Here is a 14,999-nt window from a genome sequence, read left to right as displayed (position 1 = left end):
AGAACAATCTTCTGTTAAATAAATATCTCCATTAACGACAATGCTTATGCATAAATGGAAAATTGTATGGCAGAATAACAGAGATTATTTTCTCAAACAATAAAATTACATTGTTTGAATTTCATTACATTAGGCCAAGAGGCAGACCAAAGAAAAGAAGGATGATTTAAAAACATTAAAGATCTCCTACTGGAAGACCAAGGTCAGGGACAGAGCTGTCTGGCGAAATATTGTGCAGCAGGCTAAGATCCACCCTGGGCTGTAGTGTCAATAAAGGAGAAGAAATTACGTTGATTCGAAAGTTATTACTAGATCCAGAACAAACGTAAGCGATAGCCATTCATTTTTGGAGAATGCATGTTAAGCCACCTTTCTTAGTTACATACCTATTTTACGAGCCAATTAATAGAAGCATAAAAACATGAAAAGGCAAATTTTTTCAACTTAGAATGTTAATGAACCCTTTAATTTAAAAAGTGTATCATAAATCTTTTTTAGTGTTTGAATCGGTACTTAAAGATTGACCTTAAATTCATTAAAATGATGATATTCTCCGTCAAACCAAGATTGAAAAGTATGCAGAGCTTCAAGATGGGAAGATAATGAATCCTTGTGTAAGACCTTGGTTTTCCGGTCTAGATTCTGAGCGATCAGGGGAAGATTTTGATCTAAATAAGAAAAATAAATATATATAAGTCAATAATAAACAAAAATATTTTTGTCTTTGAAAAACATGTTCTGAAATTAGTTTTTTTTCTTTTTGCTTTTTTTTTTTCAAATCTTAACATAAAAAGAAGCCGGAGCATTTTGCTTTTATAACAATTTGGTTAAACAAGAATGGATTTTCAACTTAATGACCCCATAAAAATGTCGGTTTCAAAGTATAACTGTCAATTTTAACTTAGAAGGTAATGAAAGGTTTTATAAATAGTGTTTACATTTTTATTTAAGAAAAGTATTGCTTAAAAGAAAAATCAATTTTAAATAAGATAAGAATTTCAGATAAGATAACTCTTTAAAAATTTTAGATTATAAATTTTAAATTTTTTTAAAAATTTTTATAAATTCCTAGATAAACAAATGCAGCTTGCTTTATTTTTCTCTTTAATTGTTAAATATCTAAAAGAAAAAAGTTTAATTAAAAACGCTTTACAAATTTTATTTAAGGAAAATACTGCATTATAAAATTCTACTTAGAGTATCTATTAAAATTGAGTAGAGAGAGTAGTATTAGTCCTTTATTCAATTAAAATTTCAGACTACAGCTGAAATCTGAAGAATAGAGAAATAAGAAAAAGTATGATAATAGAGAGATAAATAAAACTACAAGTTTCTATGATTTCCTTTAAGAATAAACCTTGTCTAATATATACGTATATAGTAACAATTAGTGCTACAGGGAGATTTATTTTACACTAATGGTAGAAATCCATTAAAGATAATATATGTTATTTAGTCAAATAAATTTATTCCAGTAATTTTCTAAGGTCTTTCTGATCTTCTTTTTTATAGAATGGGCATTTCTTTCAAATCTTTCATGAGAACAAGCTGAAGTTTTAACCTTCTGCTCAATATTTTCTGTTGCACAATTATCTTTTTGAACCTATTCCATTGAATAAAATTTAGTTTAGGATTCCTATGGGACAAGCCTTAAAAGTAATTCTGCTTTAACTATGCATAAGTGCTGGTCCTTAATTAATATGCTATTGCTGTTTCATTTAAATAACATTTAAGAAAAAGCTATGTGCAGTGCATACAAAATAAATGAAATACCCTGAATATCTTATCTAATGATCATATTTTCATCACTAGAACCAAATCCTAATAGTTCGAGGGGATGATCTCAATAATGCTAATTAGTTAGTGCAGATGACAATTTAAGTTATGAAACCAGACACTAATACAAAAATGTACCTCCTGTGAATAAAAACACTCTTTTTTTCAATTGATTTGGATTCTGATCTTCAGAATATTCACACAATCTAGAAAAGCCACAATCTAGAAAATATGGTCCCAATAGTTTTGGCATGCAAACAGTCCAAAGTTTCGGGCTTGATCCAAGTCAGGAGAGCGGTCCAATGTTAATTCTGCTTTTTGCGCATTTCGCCATATCTCAAGAATTTTTTTAAGCGATTTGAAAGATTTTTGCACACACTAATAAATTTGTTTATCTAAAGATAACTTCAGGCAAAAAATAATTTTTAATAATTTTTTTTGTCTTCTTTTATTATTTTATTTAATAAGAGTCGACAAATTTTGAAGTGTAAGGTATATAAGATACAGAAATTTAAGATAAACATTGTAAGATATACATTGTAAGATATATAGGATATACAAATTTTTACATCATTTAAAAAAATGTAATTCATGATAAAATACAAAATTTGAATGAAATTGGTCAAATATTCCTGTAGAAATTCAAATAAAAGACTTCTTTAAAATTCTATTTCTCAGGAACTATTTAACTAATTTTGTTCAAAGTTTGTATGTTTCTACATACAGTCTCTAAAGATATAAAGATTTTATACCGTACAATTCAAATGTCCATCTTCAACTTAAAGAAGCTTTGCTGTGGAATAAATTTGAATGAATCAAACCAGGTAAAATTTTTTACATTTGTCATTCCCTCATGTCATTTTTTAGAGTAAAATAAAATACAACCTTATCGAGAAAGTGGATAATTATATGTTGCTTTCTTGTATGAATATAATTGTATGTGATTGACTTCAGAAAATAATTAGGCCTAACTGTTATTTTTAAATTTTATTGAATTCGTCATTCCCTCACAAGTGTATAAAGTGAGGGAATGATTCAAGATGAGTATATTATCAAATCTTTTTTTGTTCAATCCTGCCAGCCAATTTTATTTCCCAAACCTGTAAAAAGTATTAAATATATGAGACTAAATTATAATAAATATTAGATATACTTAGTATGTTATCATTTTCAAACTTTAGGTAGATGTAACTTAGATAAAAACATGTATTAAAATAAAATATCATTCCCTCACTTTTTAAATAGTGAAAATAATTAATTTACTTTTTAATTAATTTGAAAAATAAATTAATAAATTAATTTATTAAATTAATTAATTTGTTTATTAAATTAATTAATTAATTATTAATTATTATAAATTAATTAATTATAAATTAATTAATTATAAATTAATTAATTATAAATTAATTATTTAAAAAATTAATTAATCTAAATATTAAGTATAATTTATAGGACATATACTTTCTTTATAATGTCATTACATATTTCTACTAATATAAAAAGTTTCAGAGCATTTTATTCACTTTACTTTTTTGGGATTTTATGAACTGAAAAAAGACAGTTTTCGTGAGAATGACCCATATAAATTATTGTATTTCATCAGGTTACTATTTCATAATATTTAACTCATATTGTAAATTTCAAAGCGTAATTAAAATAAACTGTACCACCAGTAATGGCTGGCTTTAGTTGTTGAAACAAGTTTTTAAACTAGATGCAAAAAGATAAGTGTAATGCCAAAATCATAATATTAAACTATCATCACCTAAGCAAAAAAATTACATGATTTTTTCTTTCAAATACCATATTATAGGTTTTCTTTAAAAAAAAATTAACTAAAAACAACATTGTACAATCTATGTACAATATATTTAAACAATAGTAATCTTAATTAGTAAATCATATTATATATATATATATATATATATATATATATATATACACTGGTGGACAAAATTAAGAGATGGAAAGCATTTTCGCACATTCATTCGCACATGCAAGATACCCGCACACCTCTCCATGCGCTTGACAATGGTTCCGTGAATGCCCAGAGGTACAGGCAGGAGGTCCTAGAGCCCTATGTGCGACTTTTCAGGGGCGCTGTTGGCCCTGAGTTCATTTTAATGAACAACAATGCGCGACCACATAGGGCTCTCATGGTTGATGAGTATCTGGAAAGCGAGGATATTCAATGAATGGATTGACCAGCCAAATCCCCTGACCTGAATCCTAATGAACATGAGTGCTCCTTACACTATTGTATTAATATATTTTGCTTTGGCTATATTGATACAATATCAGAAAGCACTCTTTTTCGCGGATATAATTGTGTGGGCTGATGAAAAGATTATATCTTTTATTTTTCGGTTTTTTTAAAAAAATTCATTCTTTTTTTTTAAAAAACAGTTGTTTGCTATTTTTTTCATTATTATTCCCCCCCCCCTTTTTCATATGTCTATAATTTTCCTTTGTTTTATCTTCATTTTGAACTTTTGAATATATATATATATATATAGATATATATATATATATATATATATATATATATATATATATATATATATATATATATATATATATATATATATATATATATATATATATATATATATATATATATATATATAGATAAAATACAAAAATTATAAATACTTTTGTATTAATAAAAGCATTAAAACTCTTTTCATAAAATGTCTTTAGTAAAGAATAGGTGTAGAGATATTCTATTTTGGGACTTCAAGGCTGAAAACATACCAATGAATAATAATTAGATTTATATTTCAAAGGAGTTATTTTTAGAATCTTTCCCCCTTTCACTTCCATATTAGGAAGCAATTAAATGATTTTCCTTAATGCCGAGGGTTACAAGGTAAACTAAGACTGCAATACTTTTTACCACCTTGACCTTTTTACCACATTTTCTGTTAGTATATAATGCAAGAGCAATGGTTTTTGAATGACCCTTGCTGTATGATGTGTTCCATGTAAGATCTGCCGCAACTATCCGGAGTTTTGTCCACCCCCTCCCTTGTGGAGAGTGGATGTGAAATGTTATAGCCACCAGCCTACCCATAAATAAAACTAATGAAGGAATAATTGGTTCACGACTGAATTATTTGAGCTAAACATAACCTATGATAACAGGGATGTAGCCCTGTTATTACTCAGTGTTTTCACTACAGAGCGAGAACGCGAGAATCTCGCATATTTTTTTCTTTTCTCGCATTAAAAAATGATAACCGCGAGAAAATCGCGCATTCTATAAACCAATTTAAAAATTCGCGAATTTCTCGCATTTTGAAAAAACTTTCTCATTGCGCCATTTAGAATAAAATCCGTTTCACTTTTCTTCTTGGATCTTTCTTTATTTTCAATATCTGCCCCATCCCTATTTACCAGGATTGTTCAGAACCTTTAAGAACAACAGAACACCATCCCTCCGAACCTCTTTCAGAACGCATTTCTCTGCAACCACGTGTTTACCGTAAGGTTTCTTCATGTAAGACGTTCAAATTTTTTGCGCATTAATGCAAGATGGACAAATACCTTGTAAAAGCAATATCTTCTACTCCGAAACGGACAAATGAGAATGAAACAAATGTGGGTAGAAACGATCAAAACGAAACAAATACGCATTTGAGCAACCTAATGAGAATAGCTGATGAAAAAGTAGATGTAGAACATTTTCCATATGATGATGCAGCAAAAATATTCAATGCTTTAAAAATTAGAAGATGTTAAAAATGTATTATAATTAAAGAAATGATTTTTTTTTTCAAGTCTCTGTGTTTTTCTTTTAATTTTTAGAGATCTCACTTAACTTTTTGAAATCTCACCCTGTTTTTGAGAAAGGGTGAGAAATTCTCACCCATTTTTTCTCTGCGATGAAAACACTGTATTACATATATATATATATATATATATATATATATATATATATATATATATATATATATATATATATATATATATTGATTGCCAGCTTAGTGAAAAGTATTGCAGAGTAATACACGTATACTTATTTCAAACCTTATTAGCTATTTATGGCAACATTGAATTCTAAGAATGTTTATTTTCCACATTGGTTATAAGATCTTTCCATGTTTTGAAAAAGAAGCAATTTTTCATGACTTTATCAAAAATAAATATTTCTGGCAATTCTAGATCTTTCTTGATCAGTGATAATTTTGTTTTAGTAATAAGTAAGATATAATAAGGCATACTACTAGTCAAATAAAGTGAGCCACATATAAAAAAGTTATAGTTTATAAAAAACAAATATTAATGAAAACTACTATACTTGAAGACATTCAATTGAAATTGGGTATTCAGCTTCTACCCATTTTGGACGCACATGTTGACACAAAAAAGATTTTGGTATCTTTCTTGCTTCATACATATACTAAGAAATATCAGCTAAAACATCTAAAGTGTGATGTGGAACCTAAAAATATTTTGAAGCAATATTTTTATAAAAATAAACATGCAATTGATTTTAACAAACAGCAAAAATAAAAGAATTAACATGTCAGCAATTGATTACTATAGACACTTACTTTCATTGAAACAAAGTGATTTTTTCATCATTACTGTCAGCAAGTTTGGCTATTTTTAAAAATTATTCCTTTTTGTTTATGATTTAAAACACTTAGTGTAAACTTCCAACAAAACGATTAATTTTTAAACACTACTCCAGGTTCTAAAAAGTCTCTAAATACTTTTTTTTTTAAATATTTAAAAGTTACATTGACTGAGCTAGGTAAAAATAAATAAATACAAAAAATTTTTGGTATAAATTGAAATAACAAAACTTTCAGATTTTTCAGCATATCTAATTAATAAGCGCATGCTTTATCATTTTCATTAGAAAATGAAAATGAGTAAATATTTTTTGAAGGAAAAAGGCTAATGAGCTAAAATCACAAAAGATAGAGGGGAAAAAAACCACACCTTCAGCAAGGATCTTCCAAACTGTCTAAAACTTTTCACAGACAAAAAATAAATAACCTGCCAAAATATAACATAACCAGATTAAAATTGAGAATGTTGACTACAGATTAACTTAATTTTATAACAGTTTTAATTTGTTAAAAGAGAACGTTGAAGTAAAGATAAAAGAAAAGCATTTTTTAAACTACAGAAAATGTTAAATAATTTATTTTTTCACTATTTTTTATGCCTTATATTTTATTTTATTCAGTTCTCACATCTAGCATGATTATGGAATGAAATGTAACTGCGATTTATTGTGCTCTTTAAAGCTACAACTTTAATTATCAGTGATTCAAACCACTTAATCAACGTTTTTCAGAAATAATCATGAATATTTTTAGTAGTTTTATAATAAATATACATTTTGACAAATCTAATACCTTTTTTAAAATATTGCTTAATGATATACACTAGAAAAAAAATATAAAAAATAAGAGTCTTAAATTTTCCTTTTGTATTTAAAATAATTAAAAAAGAAGATTCAGTTAGCAGAACAATCATTCAACTACTCAAATGACAAAGTTAGGAAAAAGTACAAATAAGCAATATTTCTTTGAATTGATAAAGTATAGATATTCTCATTGATATGAGCCGAAACTTTTGACAGCACTTTCATTTGCTACATAATGAATGGTTATTTTTACATATATTTAGAAATCAATAATATACAACAACTAATAAATACACCATCTCAATAATGTGAAATGTTATTTTCTAAAACCAGCACAAACAAATTTTAAAAAATTAAAAATTCACAAAATAAAAATAATCACAACTCAAAATCCGCAAAATAAAACACTTAAAATAGTTTGATAAATAGTTTAGTAACCTAGAATTAATAGTTTGAAGTAACCTGTGAATTCTTTCAGTCGTAGGAAAGAATCGCAATAAGAATAAATGTGCATGCCTGGCTCATTAATGTTTTTTATTGTGATCTTTCAAAAGTGGATTAAAAGTGTTTCACATACTTTTTTAAAATTAAGATTTTTTTAATTAGAAGGAATAGAAAAACCATATTTTTTTTTTCATTTTAAAATCGTACAGTATCAGTAAAAAAAATTACTGGAGAGATAAAAATTAGTTCATAGTAAGAGGTAAAATTACTTTATGGAGAATCCATGGTAATTGGTCCATTCTATGTAAAAAATGTAGAGGAAAACAATCACATATTTAAAGTCATATCGGAAGAGATTGTGGAACACTTACAGAGCATCCACATAACATCTAATGTGTGGAACAGTTGATTGCATATGACAGCTTAGTCCAATAATATTAATAGTTTGGAATTAATAATTCTTTTGAACTCACTGAGAATTTCCTTTTAACAAGAGCAGCAATTAATAATACCCTTCCCCACGAATTATTAGATATAATATTGAGCTAATGAAAATTTTAAAGTTTTAAAATTCAGTTAACTTTTCATAAATTCTTTTTAATAATATGTAAAACATTTCTGGTTAGCTAAATTCTGATATTGCTGTCTTTCATTATAAATAAACAATATGGATTTTTTAATGTTCTGACTGATTTTTTATACGAAAATAAATTTTGAAAAAATATAATTATACATGATTATACTTTCAGTTATACATGAGTTTTCTAATTTGTTAAATTATAGATAGTCGGGCTGTCATTTTACTTCGCAAAGTTTCAAAAATTTAATACAATTAATTATGTAATGCTTTTTTTCATTTTTTTCCCAGTTGAATGCAACTAAATTTTATCTTTCAAAACTACATTTCAAAATTCAACTTTATTTTTTTAAATAGTTTAAAGGTTTTCAATTTATTATTATTATTTGCTTTGAGTACAAGGTTTAAAATTTTCCTCAGCTTTTTTGAAGAATTAGCCACTATTTCAAGAATTCATCTCGTGATTAAATGTCCAAATTATGTATTTTACACTTTTATAATTTTTTTACATATTTTAAGTGTCAAAAATATGTAGCAATAGGAAATCAAGCAAACTATTAGTTTAAACTCACAATGTTTAAAAACATTAGATAATCAAAGTTAAAAACAAGCAATAATATAAATTTACTTAAAAAAATATATAAATATAATTAAAAGAAAATTAAATAAAGTTGTGTGTTTACAGAGCAGCACTTCATCAGGGGACACGCTGTCTGTAAACACACAGGAGCCTTTCTGTTGTTAGTGGCAAAGCCAAAACTAAAAGTGCCCTGAGACCCCTAATGAAAATTCAAGCATAAAGAATAATAATAATTACCACTGAATTTCTGATTCCAGTAAATTAATTTTTTGCCAACAAAAAAATATATTATCTATCTAATTGAATGTAAAACCTGCTCTTTAAAATATATTGGACAGACAAGCACTGAAATTAATAAAAGAATAAATAGTCATCGTTCAGTTATTAAAAACTTTCAAAAAAATAATAATTCTGATATCGAAATTATTCACTTCCAAAAACATTCTTTTAAAGACATTAATATACTTATTCTTAAACATATTGATGATTTGAATTTAAGATTAGATAATGAGAATATTTTTATTTGTAAACTAAAAACTTTAAACCCTTACGGACTTAATGGTAAACTTAATGGAGAAGGCAGTCTTGATTTGGATTCTGTTTGCATTTACAATAAGCTGAATATTTTTAATGACAGGTTTGTTAAAAGTTCAAGAGGTTGCAGGGGTAAGCATAAGGACAAATCTCCTAAAAATAAATTTAATATGGTACTTTTCAGAAATTTGTGTTCCTTGGATGTTAGTGAGACTAACATAAAAAGCTTCATCTTCAGTATTAAGAATTCAGTGTTAAAATGGTTTATTAAATTCCAAATGAAACTTGTCAAATTTTCAAATCCTGATTTAAAATTTATTGTTTCAGATCTTATTAAATTTAAACTTAATATCCACAACTTTGATACATTAAATGTTTCAGGATCTAATAAGGAATATTGTTGTTAATTTTCTTGATAAGGTTTTTGAAAAAGGTTCATTACCTATGGTTGTTAATGGTCTTGATGACATTTTTCCTATTAAGGACAAGATTAGTGTTTCGATTTGTTTTAAATATAGCAAGACGTTGAAGAATATTATATGTAACTACAATTTTTTCTGTCAAAATTTAATGGAACTTGAGGATATTTGTTTGTGTGAACAATTGCATTATAAAGATTTTGTTGATAAAGATCACGGACACATTGTAACGGGTAACCTTGACCTGGTTACTGATAAAAATTTAAGATTGCTTATGGGGCTTGGTACAAAATTTAGACCAAGAAAAAATTATAATTTGCCTTTTATCATTTCCTCAATTAGTAAAGATTTAGACGGCTTCATTGCAAAGTGTTCTAGGAAATATAATTAGCCCATAGAAGGTTTTTTCGAATGGAAATATAAAATTTTATATAATTTTAAATTGAATTTTTTAAATAACAACACAAAATACCAGGGTTTTTATTTAAATTCTAATATTGTTAAATCTATAGAAGAATTGAAAGGGAAATTTATTATTTGTGTGGTTGATAAAGCTTCAAATAATTTTGGCTTTATGTGCAAAAACTTCTTTAGAAATATTATTGGTTTTGAATATGATAATAATGATACTTTCCTTAAGATTAACAGCTCTAAGAAAGAAATTGAAAATAGAATTTTGGCTTTTTATAAAAAAATTGGAACAAAACCAAATAGTTTTAATTTCCCATACTTATTTCCGACCATTAAATTTCATAAAACACCTGTTAAATTTAGATTTGTTACATGCTGCACAGGGTGTTATAATTCTGTTTTTGGTAAACGATTTTTTAAATACTTAAACATTATTTTAAACAAAATTATTTCTAATGATAAACATTTTATCATTAATAACAACCAAGAAGTTATTAAATATTTAAACAACACACGTGTTAATACAATTCTTACCTGTGATTTTGAAAATCTTTTTACCAGTATTCCTCACAATAATTTAAAAAATATTTGTATTGAAATTTTTGAACATTATTTGATTAATGAAGGTATTGACAGGGAAGACTGGATTAATTTATGCAATGTCAACATTTTTGAAAATTATCTTTTTAACGGTATTAGTTTTTACAGGCAAATTAAAGGTATTTCTATGGGTAATAGTTATTCAAGTGCATTCGCTAATATTTTCCTTCACTTTTATGAGAATAAATTTTTACAGAATAATTTTTTAAAAGGTTTTAGGTTTATTGATGATTTAATCATCTTCGATTGTTGTAATTTTGACTTGATTAATAATATTTATCCTGAAGAACTGAGTTTAATTAAAACTAATTCACAAGACTCTCGTGCTTTTTTTCTAGATCTTGATATAAATATTTCTAATAACAATAATCTCATTGGGGTTTATGATAAAAGGAAAGATTTCAATTTTAATGTTATTAACCTTACGCATTCTTATTCCAACCTTTACTATAAAATTTTTAAGAATATTGTATTTGGTCAAATAATGAGATTCAAATTCATTTGTAATAACCGTATAGATTTTTTGACGGCTATTGAGGCATTAAAGAAAAGTTTAAAAAAAAATAAATTTCCTTTCAACTTTAATAATTTTGATGTTTTGATTAAAGACATTTTATACAAATTCTATTAAATTGGCCGATATTGAAGCCCGTCTAAGCAGGCCTAGACGGTGAACAATTTGATTTTCATCTTGAAATTTTTGGAATTTGTTTTCATTTACAAAATTTATTGGGAATATGTTTTCTTTTTCAAAATTGTTGGGATTTTTTAGATGGATGGCGGCACTTGGATTCAATTGCTCTTTAATTTGTTTTTTTTATCTAGGTGTCAGCACAATATAAATTTTGAGCTGATTTGGAATTTATAAGGAAATTCTTCTTCACTTTTACTAACTGTAACTGTTTTTATGTGCTTTGGGGGCGGTTTTTTTGATGTCTTTTAAATGTTTTGTATATCTGTTTCAGTAAAGGTGATTTTATTACAAAGTTTTTCATGAATGTTATTATGGTAGATATTTATTTAATGTGGTAATTATTATTATTATCATTCTTTATGCTTGAATTTTCATTAGGGGCCTCGGGGCACTGTCAGTTTTGGCTTTGCCACTAACAACAGGAAGGCTCCTGTGTGTTTACAGACAGTGTGTCCCCTGATGAAGTGCTGCTCTGTAAACACACAACTTTATTTAATTTTCTTTTAATTATATTTATATATTTTTTTAAGTAAATTTACATTATTACTTGTTTTTAAGATTTGAATTTGGTTTTAGCTGCCTTGTGCGCTGTTCCAATTTGAATTTGAATTAATGTAGTTATGTTTATTTTGGTTACCTCCTGTTTAATTTATTTCAATTAAGATTTGAATTTATGTTTGGATAATCAAAGTTACTAATATTACCATTCATCCAACCATGAACTAGAGAAGTTAAGGCAACTTTGCTTTTTTTATCTTTGTATTTTTAAGGAATTATTAGCATACATAGATTCCTCAACAGGTAGAAACATTTTTGGTGCAACTTTCATCCACATATTTTTTTTTCACTTTTATTACAGAGAAGGTAATAGATCCCAAAAATACACTGGAATTATGTGCAGAACATAAAGCTTGTAATAATTGATAGACTACAAATAAAGGTTGATCAGTTGATCCACCAAGTATGTGAGGACTGAAATGTCATTCAAAGAACAGTTGATTTGTTCACATAACAGAAGAGAACAATTAGCACTACACAAAAGGTTTGCAAAAGGTTAGTGTCTCTGCAACAAATTTATTTTGTATTACTTTTTTTCAACCTTTTCTTATGCATTTATACAACTGTAGTTATGAATACATTATAAAAATAAATTTCATCACACAGTTAAAATAAACTGTAATGACAGTTAATATCCGTGATATATTGGTGATGTGAACCTTTGAAATATCAAGATTGTGATGAAATGAAAAAGTCATTACTACAAAAAGAAAACAAAAAATAATATTACATTAGTTTTAAGTAAGTAAGAGTCATCAGGTATACACGCGATTTAATTGCAATGCATAAATATATTCTTCTTCAAGACACATAAGAAGGGCTCATATACAAATAGTAAAATACTAGAGTTTAAAAATTGAATTTAGTAAACACTTTGTAGATAAAACACTAAAAACTGAACTATCAGTATACTTAAAATTAAGATACATTACAGCTCAACAGTTTGGGAACAAAATTACATTTTCAAAAGATTAGTAATTTGTATTCAAGATAATATTTGAAGTGTAAGAATAATTTTTTAACAATTTATTGGGAAATTTTTGGATTTATTATCAGAGATTGCCAAATGCATGGCTTAAAGAAGGCACCATAAACAAAGAAGGTTGTCAACATGTGCTTATTTACCACATAAATAATTATATGTACATAGAAAATCTAAATAGATATATTTCATATACTTTTCAATAGGATTTTTGGATTTCTTTTTATAAAAAAAAAGTTGCAGCTGTTAAAGAAAATACTGCTTAGTATATTTATGTCTCTGTTACTTTTTCTCCTCAACACTCTCGTGTCAACTTCAAGAGAAATACAATAATTTCTGTTTAACCGTTTGAAACATGTAAACCCAAGTCTCTTTCTTAAGTTCCTTTTAAAAAAAAAGTTAATGATCAACATTTAATTACTCAAATGCCTCTAAAAATAAGTGGTTTCAACTAAATATCAATATACTACACACTTGGACATAAGAAAGGGTTTTTTGCATTTGTTTTTACCAAATTTTTTCTTATGCATCATCACAGAATTTATATTTATTATTAACAGTTCCTGTCAAAGTGAATCAATCCCTTCAATATTTGCGATGGAAGGATTTTTTCATCAAACCTACAATTTACAAAATATCTACAAATAATTTTTTCATGTCTAATTAATTGAAGAATGTTGAAGTGGCTACTGAATCTGACCCTCTATGATAATTCATTAACTATTATCTATGATATAACTAATAACTATTATCTATGATAATTCAAGAACTTTAAGAAATTCTACTTTCAATAGAATAGAAGGAAGTAGTTTAAGATCTTGACTAATCAACAGTTAGTTAACAATAAATTGCAGCCTCTTTGATGTAAGATAAAAAGATGTCCCTATCATTAGACACTTGACTTCTTATCTATTAGTAATAAGCCAATTACATCCTACCATAACTTATTTTAATTATATTTGAAAGCATTTTAACCCATCATTTTATGTAAATTTATAACACTGATTTCAATACCTATGAATGAAACAATTATTTTGTACATTATGCATCATATTTGAATCAATTCTCTTGAATTTGAAAATGTTCATCTAGTGTCCAACAGATGGCCTTCGGGTCTCAATAAGGAATTACAGAGAGTGTGTAAAATCCGTTTCCATAACCTGAAAGACAGACTAACTGTTTCTGCTATTTAGAAATTGTGTTCAAAAGTCCAGCCTTTTAGCTGTAAAGGCAGCATGCATTTTAAATGCGATAAATATGGGTTGCACAAAGAATAAGAGCTAAATTGAATTCAACAGAACATGTTCAGCATACTCATGATATTGTAAATGTGCAATATACCTACTATACATTTTTTATTAAATAATAATAAAGATTTTCAGCAAATATTCTTTATTTTAAAGCCTATAATCAAAATTTCAAATAAGAAATTTTCATGACAAAATTCATAAAATGAATGGTTAAGGAGTTTTTGCTAAAACTTAAATGTTTTTAAATCTCAACAAATCTTTTCACTAGAGTTAAGGTCATTTCAAAAGTGGTCCATGAAAAACATATTTCATAATTAAGCTATAAATAACATGAATGGTGAACCTTTTTCTTTAATCAGTGTGTCAATGAAACTATGATTTTGGTTTGGTTTGTTATTTTTAAGTGTACCACATATTGTACTTCGTTTTAAAACTCATTTTAAACCCTTGCTATGATTTTAAGCTATCGAATTATGTTTTATTAGTGCATTTGCTGGTTAGAGATTAACTTGTATCAGATATAAGTTGAATAAAAAGTTTTTGAAAATATTTCAATTTAATATTAAGATTTTTAAACAGTACTGAAGAAGGCACTCACTGTTGTAAGCGAACAAAATGCTAAGTTAATGTTAAAAGTTTTTAATTTTTTATAGCATGGAAAATTAAATGCATCAATGCAACTTAAAATATTATTTTAATCTGCCTTTATTTTTATTTTCTAAAAAAAAATCTTTTTCAATTTTAGATGCCTTCTTAATGCACTTATTACGTTTCAAAATGCATTTATATTA

At 26.5% G+C, this 14,999-nt stretch overlaps 1 protein-coding gene across 9 annotated transcripts in view; it reads right to left on the bottom strand.

Annotated features, from left to right (window-relative positions):
* The window catches only part of LOC147816995 (uncharacterized), a 100,171-nt gene that overhangs the window by 77,523 nt on the left and 7,649 nt on the right, over positions 1 to 14,999 (bottom strand). For all 9 annotated transcript variants that reach the window (XM_087153407.1, XM_087153413.1, XM_087153416.1 and 6 more), the window contains exons 3-4: positions 6,077 to 6,220; positions 526 to 668 (exon numbers count right to left, since the gene is read on the bottom strand). The gene's annotated coding sequence lies outside the window, so the exon portion shown is untranslated. The remainder of the gene's footprint in view (positions 1 to 525; positions 669 to 6,076; positions 6,221 to 14,999) is intronic.

The sequence above is a fragment of the Parasteatoda tepidariorum genome, chromosome 1 (assembly GCF_982258835.1).
Source record: "Parasteatoda tepidariorum strain Cologne lab strain chromosome 1, Ptep-v5.0, whole genome shotgun sequence".
Lineage (NCBI taxonomy): Eukaryota > Metazoa > Arthropoda > Arachnida > Araneae > Theridiidae > Parasteatoda > Parasteatoda tepidariorum.
This window is presented reverse-complemented; position numbering and strand designations above follow the sequence as displayed.